The following is a 10,850-nucleotide window of genomic DNA, read 5'->3' as shown; positions in this document are numbered from 1 at the left end:
TTACAGATGTACAAAATTGCAGAACTAGTATACAGGGATTTCCATACTATACTATTATTGAGAAACTCTCAAGATTGGTTATACAGATGGAGATTCCCATAACTAGGCCAAGTTCATTGTATGCATAAGAAAACAATGTACAGTTACTGAAAGGTAATCACCACATCTGTGTCCTCAGGCTGTGACAATTTTATTTCAGAATATTCTATTTAAATCAATCCAATTAATCAATACCAACAAGTATTTCTGTTTCTTATAGTTACCAGTTTAACAATATATGTGAATGCAATGATAGCTTGTTAAGATTATGTTATTGCTATAGTGGAGAGATTCACAAGTCACAACAAACAAAGCTATTTTTGCTGTCAGTAGCAACAGTGTAACTCCATTTCAGTGGAGTAACTCAGGATTTATACTGCTGTAACTCATAAAGTGTGATGTTTACAAATGATCATATACAAGGAAAAGTTGATGGTGAGACAGCAGAATATTTTAATGGGGAGATGCAAAGTTATAAACATCAGTATTGGTGATAAGTGAACAAGTGGATTGTTCATATGAAACAGGAAGTGCTACTGCAGAGTAGCAAAGTGGAGTTGCAACTTTTTTTTAGATTCTGCTCTTTGCAGCAGAAGAGCACTTCAGAGATTTCACTGTTAGTTTCCTATTTTTTCCTCTTTTTTTGTTGCTATTACATTATCTTCCTCACAAACAAAGTCTGACAAGTCTCAGAGGGATAGTTGTATTAATCTGCATCTGCAAAAACAACGAGGGTTCTGTGGCACCTTAAAGACTAACCGATTTATTTGGGAACAAACTTTCATAAATTTATCTGACAAAGTGGTTTTACCCACAAAAGCTTATGCCCAAATTAATCTGTTAACGTTTTGGTGTTTCAACCCTAATATAACAATAGAAGTAGCACCATCATGCTACAAAAATACATTCTTGTATTCATTTGGTCACAAGGATGCCTGTAAAGAATAGGACACCATTATTGGTGTATCATCTTCTATTCATTATAACAAAAGAGCTTGTGTTGCTATTTCTGTTTTATTTGATGACAGCCTGTTTAATAAGTATATAAGGGCCTGATCCAAACCCTATTAAAGTCAATGGGAGACTTTCCATTGACATCAATAGGCTTTGGATAAAGCACTAAATTCTTATCTAATGACATCTTATTCTTCTGGTTCTATTTATATATTGTTCCAGTTATTCCTATCAGCAGAATGTTAAAGATGCCCTTTATCGGAGTGTATGTTTGTATGCTTCATATTTTGCAAGCACCCATAACAGAATTTGTTTATAATTGTCTTCACAGGCATGGAGAGTTTTGATAATACAAGTAAATGGTCATGAAAGAGCTGAGCCATTGTCCTATTAAAATAAGTGTAAAAACAAAAGTAGCATGCCTAGATGGTGTGATGTCTCTCTTAGCCCCCATAAGAATAGTTTAAAATGACAGCAGGGAACCTATTGATGTTTTAGGCTTTTCCTTTTGTTCAGAAACTGTTGCTGTTTGTAGTAAGATAAAGGCCTAAGGCAGGGGTTGACAAAAGCCTCTCAGTGGGCCAGATCCAGCCCATGAGGCAGTTCCAGGTTCCACCCCCTAGTGCAGGGGTTGGCAACCTCTGGCATGTGTACCACTTATGGCACACAAGTCAATTTTCAGTGGCACACGGGAGGGAACTTCTCCCCCTGCACAGCTGCTAGAGAGTGTTCCCTGCAGCAGGTTAGGCTGCAGTGGGAGGAGACAGTGCTGGGGTTGAGGCTCCTTAGTGGTGCCTTGGCCAGGACCAGAGATGCCCCTCTGGTCTGGGGCTGGCCCCAGAGTAGGGAGTCGCCCCTGCTGCAGCCACATGGTTCAGGGCTGACCGAGGACTATGTGGCAGCGGCCCCTCCAGCCTCTGGGGCCAGCCCTGGACCACGTGGGCTGCAGCAGCGGGGCCTCCAGTGCCAGCCCCAGACCACAGTTACGGCAGCAGGGCCTCCAGGGCCAGGCCCAGACCGCAGAGCCTCCAGGACAGCATGGCTGTGGCTGTTGCTGCAAGGAGGCACGAAACCAGGAAAGGTCCCTCATGCTCAGCACACCCCCTTCCAAATCTACTCACTCCCCCTTTCTTCTCTCCCAAGACCCGGCACCCTCCGCGTGCTCTGACACCCTCCCTTGTTTCTGCACCCTCTCCTGGCCACACACTGCACCCTCCCTTGCTCCTGCTCCCTCCCCCTGGACACCCTATTCCCAGCCTGCTTCTGCACCTTACCTCCCACCCAGAGCTTGAAACTTCTCCTCCTTCTGCAACCTCCCTCCCAGATCCTGCACCCCATTGCTGTCTCACTTGGCAGCCCACACAATGAACCCCTCATTTTTGTCCCTACTCCAGAGCTTAAGGGAGCCTATAAAATCTACTAAGTCTGGAACCACAAAAAAGTAAATCTGGTCTATGGGAAGCCCTGAACCTCAGTCTTCCCTATCCCTTCCTCTCGCCCATAGGGCTGGAGCACCAGAGGTGTGAGGTTTCTCAGTTGAGGGCTACATCAGTGAGGGCTGGGCTAAGGACCTGCTCTATTGTATTAGGTGTTAGATTGCTAAGAGCCTTGGATAGATATCCTGGTATTATTTTAAATGTATAGCCCACTTAAGTCAAAAGATACTGCTGATGGCTGCAATGAGTTTTGGCTCAAGGCCTAAAATCATAGACTCCTGCATGTGTTACCTTTTAGAAACATAGAAACCAAAGACCATAAGAGCCTCAGTTCAGCAATGTCCAATAACTGTAATTATAGAAAGAAAGAAAAAAAATCAGTCATGTGGAATATTCCCACCCAGTCCGTCAAAGAAAAGTGATAAATCTTAAGTTCCCTCCAAGCCTAGCTTCGGTAACCAGTTCAGACTTGTGCCTGTCAGCAGGAATCACTATGGTTAAGTACCTATCACACATGCACATTTCTGCTAAGGTGAATTTAAGATTGTGTATACATAGGTATGGTTGCAGTATACCTATCAAGAATGAATTGGGGAAAAAAAAATTAAAACCCATGTAGTTCAGAGAGTTTTGGAGATCTTGCAAGCATCACCATAATTTTGGATACTCCAATTCTTAAGATTAAACTGGGTCCATACAGGGTCTTTTAATGAAAAAGTGTAGAAAAGTTTCCTTCTGGATGCTATTTGTTTAACCATGAAAGAGTAAAAGTATTTTATTTGTACTGGAGATGACTACAGAAGAAACTGCAAAATGACAACCATTAAAACTAAGGTGTGGTTACTTCCTAGGGTCACTAATAAAATGAAACTGTTTTGGCTGCAGAAGATAGAAATGTCCTGGAAAAAAAATCATGCTAATCAGACAGAGGAAACTTACATTTACCCAGACATTGGAAAGTATGGAAATTCAGTTCAAGTTTCACCTAAAGCCACCATCAAATTAAATTTTTAGATATTGATTTTAAAAGTTTGTTTCAGCACTTTTTATAACCTGATTTACAATAATATTTCAAAGTTCTTCTTTCTTGTTAATATTTAGAGGTTGGTTGGGCTGTCTCTCGTGGGGCCCTGGAGCAACACCCAATATTCTTGGTTCCCTTTCTCTGTTTGCGTGCACTTTGCTGCTGCTGCTGCATGTTTCGGGCATGTCTTCACTGAAGAGTTAACTTGGACTATTACTCTGGTATTGCCACTCCCCCATCTGCACACAATCCTTTCACTTAAGTTTGGTTGTGCTTTAAACCCAGGCTAGCAAGGGTTTGGGTGCCATTGTCAGACTGGTAAGGTAACCCACTCACTTTATAATGAGGACACAGACTAAATCACTTGCATGTTGACAGTCCAATGCCTTCCCACAATTACCCTCTCCAATAGGCCTAAAAGGACAAACACTCTCACACAGTTCACTGGGAACGAATCAGAGTGGGCTTACAGGCTATATGGGAAGGCCCATTGAGTTTTCTTCTATGCAGATATGTGGGCAATAGCCTGAGAGATCTTGTGTAAAAAGTTCTTTCAGAAACCCTGTCACAATACATCCAAAGTTAGCTGACTATAAACCAATTTTTATGCTATCCCAATTAAAGTATTTTGGCTACAATTTCCACAATATTTGCTTAATCTGGGCCCAAAATAGTACAAAAAATGATTTAAAAAATGTTCAAAACTATATTGAAATAATTAGTGAAAGCATCATACTTCATATGAAAATATATTTGAAATCTCAAAACCCCTTATCTTTATAGACAATTTCTTGCAGAATTCAAAGCACCGAAGTCTGAGCTATCTAGTGCAAATTATACACTAATATGGTCCTCATTGATCATACAGACAGTGAGCAATAATCAGCTATATTGCTATTTTGTTAAAATTACTGGTGCAATACATTACCCCGTTACCTAATTTATCAGCAGCAATCATGTTTCAGTAATTATGAATGCATTCCATTCTAACTGCAGGCAAAGTATTTGAATTCATGATATTTCAAATTAATTTCTTCCTAAAATGTACATAGTCGTATGTTTTGCTGGCAAATGAACAGTAGCATATAAAGTCTTTACAAGGAGGTTGTGTTCTCAAATCAGTATCTATTTACATTTTAAACAAAAAAGAAAGGGTAAGAACACAATAAAAAGTATATGTACCTAGCACTACCATGTTTTTCTAGAATTAACAGTTAATATTATGGGATATTGCATGCACAGTAATGAACATGGTTATCCAGATAGATTTTCAGGATGTGATTTCATTATGGCTTCCTAGGTGTGTGTCTCCTCCTTCTTCCCCTGCTTCTCAGCATGCAACTATTGGAAAGTTATCCTGGTATTAGGCCTAGCACTTGCACCGCATACAGAGCCAGTAATAAAACTTGCATGCCTTGGATTTGACCAATTAACATGTGTATTCATGTAAAATCAATATGGCCACACTCAAAAATGGTGATGAAGACCAGAAAATCTGCTGTTAGTCATCTAAGATTCACAAGAAATCCAGTTTTATGGCTGATTTGCATTATTATATGCATTCTAGCATCAAATCAAGGATTCCACTCAACCATTTCCATGTGCCAGGTTGGATAAATACTGTGAACATGCTCAAGTATGGTTGAACTTTCCAGGTGATAATTGGAAGCATTTCAACAGCTGCTGTCTAGAGAATGTGATAACATCCCCAGTGACTCAGGGATCCATCCCGCCTACAATAGGCATTCTATACACAAAAAGTACAGTGTGTGTAAAAAATGCTATGTTCAGTTGTCAGTATTACAGGAAAACAGGATGATGGAAAGTACCTCTTCCGGAACCATTCTACATCTTTACCCAACTCCAGGAAGGCACTTTGGTCAAGGCCTGGCTTCACTGTTTTTGTATCCGCATCTTATGCCAGAAAAAGGCAGGCTACATCACCAGGAATGTAAGAGACTAACTAGACCAGGCAGAAACCATAGATGCAGGAAAGTTGGGAAGTTCAAAAATAACATTCTCTTAATGTACAAGGACATTATGAAAGTTGAAGTTCGGTACCATAAAATGCATTACAGAAACTACACAAGATTTTGGACAAAATTTGTAGATAAGTATAAGCCAACTTGTGCTGAACAGATGCACTGTGAAGCCCACAAGATTGTACATACCACTGTCATCCACCAAGAGGTACTGCAGATGACAAGACTTACCCAGATTTTAATTGAGCTTGTGAAAATGCACGAGGGTCTTGATGCTTCAAATTATAAACAAACAATATATTGTACATTTTCATAATCATTTAGGCACAATCATGGCAGAAACAAATGTAAACATCACAGCATTGTTCTAATCTTTAAGTTTGCAGTAAATATTGAATACTATAGTAAAACAAATTTAAAGCAGAGTGGCAGAATCACAGTTTACACCTATGATATATGTCCCTGAGGAGTACCATGTTTTTGTATTGCAGAGTTGGTAGACTGAAATACAGCCGGTCCCCAACTTATGGCCACCTTGACTTACGACCATCCGCACTTACAACCAAAGCAGTCGTAAATGCGGGCTCCAAGTTACGAACGTGATCCACGCTTACGAACAGCTCGGTCGCAGTGTAACTCAGTGGGTTCCGAGTTACAACCATTACAAGTTACAGCCAAGCATTTGGTCCGTAACACATTCGTAATTCGGGGACCTGCTGTATTGCCTGGAATGTGACTTCCCCCAGCTCATCCCCTTTCTTATATACACCACAAGAATGTTAACGAGATGGGGTACATTGACACACTTTCAAAAAAGTACATTAATAGATTTCCTTATCAGAGGCAGAAACAGATACAGCAACAACAAATTCATTCTTAAACATAAGAGGATAATATTACCTGTAAGTATGCAAGCTTATGATGTACAGTCAACTAGGGCATTGCACAGTGGTGCACTGATTAAGAGTATGTTGGATTATCCTCCTGGAATGAGTTATCGCTGGCTACTCACAACAATCAGTTTAAAGTGTTGAATCTGCAAAGTCTGTCATGCAAGTTCATCAAATTGTAGAGTTTCGCTGGATTATTGGCAAGTCAGAGGCTGGCTATGTTGATCTCCCAGATGAAGTGACCTTACTCATATTTCTGTGCCAAGGCTTTATTTACCTTGAATCCAAGTGTTGAAAACAGTCCCCTAAAGCTATTTGCCCAGAGTTAACAATTCTGTCAAGTTGTCACCATACTAAACAAACAGGGACATTGTGCATCTGGAAATATGCTAATTAGCCATGACACAAACCTTGCTTAGCTACAGGAGGGTAAAAGATTCTAATGAAACTCCACGGAGTTTTGCAAAGAAAGCTCCAACAATTCTATTCTGGGACAATATTGATTTTGGAGGAAAAAAAACCCCTAACAGACAGAGTACTGTCACCAAGAGTTGTAAATAGGTTTCTTAAAGCACTCTCTAGATATGTGATAAAGCAGTACCATCAGAACAAGAAACAAGGTCCACAAGAACTGAGTGGTGATACGTGACCCATTAAAAGCTGATGGTTACAGTTCAAACCTGGAACCTGCATTGAGACATGAATTGGCACATATTTGCATGAAGGCTCTCAATGCTGACTCATGTACACTTCCTGGAGGAACATGTTTTTATACTGCCCTTCAGCATGATTGTGTTCTTGAGAAGTCAGCTATCCCTTGCCTTCCAGTTATTGAGGCATCAAACAAACAGATGTCTGTCTCTAAACAGTTTGGAAATGAAGTATTGATATAGCTGTTTAATTTTAAGCTGATCACGTAGTGTTGGCCATTGACCAAGCAATATATACAAAAAGCACAAGTCCAATGCAAAGATGATGATTACACAAGATGTTTGATAGCGTGGATAAGCAAACTGATTAGCTATGTCATTTCTAGGTGTCCTTGGCAGAACACTTGTGGATGCAGCACTTTGTGATATCTTGATAGTCAGAAGTTGCTGCCCTAGAATCCGTGTGTTCTGAAAGATCACTTACCATTGCAACATGGGAGTACACATTCTTTTGTATGAAAAACATGCAGTGCCTGAGATTCCAGTCTTCGAGCATTTCCCATGGACAAAGTAGGCAAGTAACTAGAGGTCATTGACTCATTTTATGTTCTGCATAGAGCAGATGAAGTAACCAATGTACTCATGAAATATGAGGACTACAGGCAGTCCCCGAGTTACACGGATCTGACTTATGTCGGATCTGCAGTTACGAACGGGGCTTTTCTCGCCCCGGAGAACGGGAGCGGCGGGACGCCCAGATGCGCCGCGGTCCGCCGTCCCCGTCCTCCGGGGCGAGGAAAGCTGCTCCCCGTCCCCCTGCTCTGCAGGGAGACGGGGAGCAAAGCCTTGGAGCACGCCCGCAGCGGGACAGCCCAGGCGCGCTCCAAGGCTTTGCTCCCAGTCTCCCTGGTCTGCTGGGGGGGTGGTGCAGCTAGTGCCCCCCCCAGCAGACCAGGCTTTTCTTGCCTACCTCTGGGGTAGAGCAGCTGGGGGCTGCCGGGTTGGTCCCGCAGCGCCCCTCCGGACCAACCTGGCAGCACCCCAGCTGCTCTGCCCCAGGCGACCTGATTCAGCCGCTGCTGGTCAGTTTCAGCAGCGGCTGACTCAGGACGCCTGGGGCAGAGCAGCTGGGGTGCTGCTGGGTTGCTCCAGTAGCGCAGAGGAGCCGCCCTACTGGAGCAACCCAGCAGCACCCCAGCTGCTCTGCCCCAGGCGTCCCCAAGTCAGCCGCTGCTGAAACTGACCAGCGGCTGACTACAGGAAGTCCGAGGCAGAGTTGCTCTGCCCCAGGCTTCCTGGAATCAGCCGCTGATCAGTTTCAGTAGCAGCTGACTTGGGGACGCCTGGGTTTCTTAAATTGAATCTGTATGTAAGTCAGAACTGGCATCCAGATTCAGCCACGGTTGAAACTGATCAGTTTCAGCAGCGGCTGACGCCAGTTCCAACTTGCATACAGATTCAACTTAAGAACAAACCTACAGTCCCTATCTTGTACGTAACCCGGGGACTGCCTGTATGTCCAGAAAAAGAGCAAGGGAACCCAGTGTTTAACTTTTGGAGCTCTTACATAAACGTTGTCCAACGGTGGGGGAGTTGTATCTTTCAGTTATATGCTTCACGAAGCCAAGGCTGTCCTCTTACAATCAGGCAAACTATAGCAGGTGTTTTCCACCATATTGAGTGGAAATGGAGATGCTGCCCATCAGACTCAATGTTACACAGTGCGCAGGGACAGTGGCAGTCCAGCATCAGCGAGGATATGGGGTTTCTTCAATTGCACGTGACCAGGCTAAGCTGAATAAACCTGCAATAAATAGCCAAAAGCAAAAGGTGATTTGATTGGATTAACACAAAGCCATTCAGTAGTTTACTGAATTTTTAGTTCTTCTAGCACATTGTTGTCCATATGTAACCCATGCACTTAATAGGGAGCTATATCTTTAAGAGACCCCTTGGGGGAGATAGGAATGAGTTGAGTGTTACTGTTGCTGGGTAGATTCAGTACTCAACCCAGAAGTTTCTGGAGTTGGTCCAGTAGTTTGGAGTCAGACTTCATGAGAAAAGAGGCAGGGCAAATGATTGTCTAGTGCCTATGAGAGCTGGAAGAAGCTAAGCCAGGAACAGAGAACTGGCTGCTTTTCCTCACTTTGCAGCATGTAGTGATGTTGTTAACCCTCTACCAGGGATCACAGGCAATACTGCTTAGAGCTAGGAGAACCTGGTAGGGGAAATAACTTGTGTTAGTTGTGTGCTTTAAATGCTGTTTTGATTTTAGTCACACTGTTCTAGTTTAATTTCTCATTCAGTGGGATTCTTCAGCTTCTCTGTAAATGTAGCAATGGAGAGAGTCATTTCTATTTTGTTATTCTCTGTTTTTGTATTTTCTTGTAACAGGGTTTCTTTAAGCCTGTTTACTTGTGAACTAACTGACTAGTTAATCAGTGAGCTGGCTGCCTAGCAGGGACCATAGCAGAGGAAGAGTCTGCCTGGACTCCAACTGAGGATTCCCTACAAGCAAGTGGAGAAATCATTCAGACTCAGCATATAGTGCAAATTGGATCTCAGAGGCACAAACTGAGACCTTCATTAACTAAATCTAAGGTTTTGGAACCTGTGTCTCTTCTTACTGTAGTTGTGTGGACTGAATGGTTCAAATTTCACTTTTCGTTTTCTCTTTACTTATGTTTACTGTAACTGTTGACATTTGTGAGCTATAAAATAGCTGTGTTCTGTTGTAAGAATTAGAGTATGTTTTCTTAAGATTTTATAAAGTTATTGAATTAAATTGATGTCTTTAGTTTCTTTTGGAACTTGAATGTAGGGAGGCTGACACTGGGCAATCCTTGCTGAAATTCCTTACAGACTCACTCTGGGTCTCCAGTAATGCTGTAGAAGTGGGGGTTTCTTTTAGGCACTGGAGAAGGGTATTGAAGTCTAGCCCACCCAAGGTTATACAAACATGCTAAAAATATTTTTCACCCAAAGGGACTACTTACAATATTTTTCTCAAGTGGATAACATAAGTTCTTCATTAATATTTTCCCTGTAAAAGCCCAGATCAGCCAAAAATGATTGAAATGTATATGGAAATATATTAAAGGCAAGATTGAGTGAATTGTAGTTCTAGACAAAACCCTTTGTATGGTGTCAATATTGGTGACTTTGAATGTTGTGTGACAGAAAACTGCATCAGCATCTGAACCTAAGCACCTGAGTTAACTCAAGCCAGGTGTGAGTAGCCAACTACAAAGCTATACCCAAGTTATTGTGTCCTTACTGATGCTGTATTCACCCATGTGCTGCTAAGCCACTCTGATTCATTTTTTAATTAAATGGTAGGAGAATGTGTCTATTCTTTAATCTGCCTCCAAGATAATTTTCATCCCTCTGGATATTGTTAAATCATTTCTGCCAGAACTGACAATCCTGTGGTTCATGAAAATCCTCATGAAGAAACAATTCAGATTTTGACCTCAGTCAGATTTCAGTGAATAGTGGGTTTGTTTAATTTCTATAATTCCCCCCAAAATGGATAGTCTCATTCTAAAGAGTCTGGACGCCCACTTCCATTTCAAATTACACAAGGAAAAAAAAATTACTGAACTCACTTGTTAACACGCTCAGCTTACTTCTAGGAACATGCATCAGCAAAGAGTAGTTTACAGTTTTGTTTGGACCTTAGCGTTGCCTCCATTTCTCATGATAAACTTATTTTGTATTAAGAAAACAAATGTGTTCAATCTAGATAGAGACAAAGGATAATAAGAAAACACTCTACAAGTATATTAGAAGCAAGAGGAAGACCAAGTACAGGGTAGGCCCATTGCCCAATGAAGGAGGGGAAAAAAACAAAGTGTGGAAAAGGTAGCTGTGCA

The sequence above is a fragment of the Pelodiscus sinensis genome, chromosome 4, assembly GCF_052426305.1.
Source record: "Pelodiscus sinensis isolate ZL-2025 chromosome 4, ASM5242630v1, whole genome shotgun sequence".
Taxonomy (NCBI): domain Eukaryota; kingdom Metazoa; phylum Chordata; order Testudines; family Trionychidae; genus Pelodiscus; species Pelodiscus sinensis.
The sequence above is the reverse complement of the archived record's forward strand: the minus strand, read 5'-3'. Positions refer to the sequence as shown.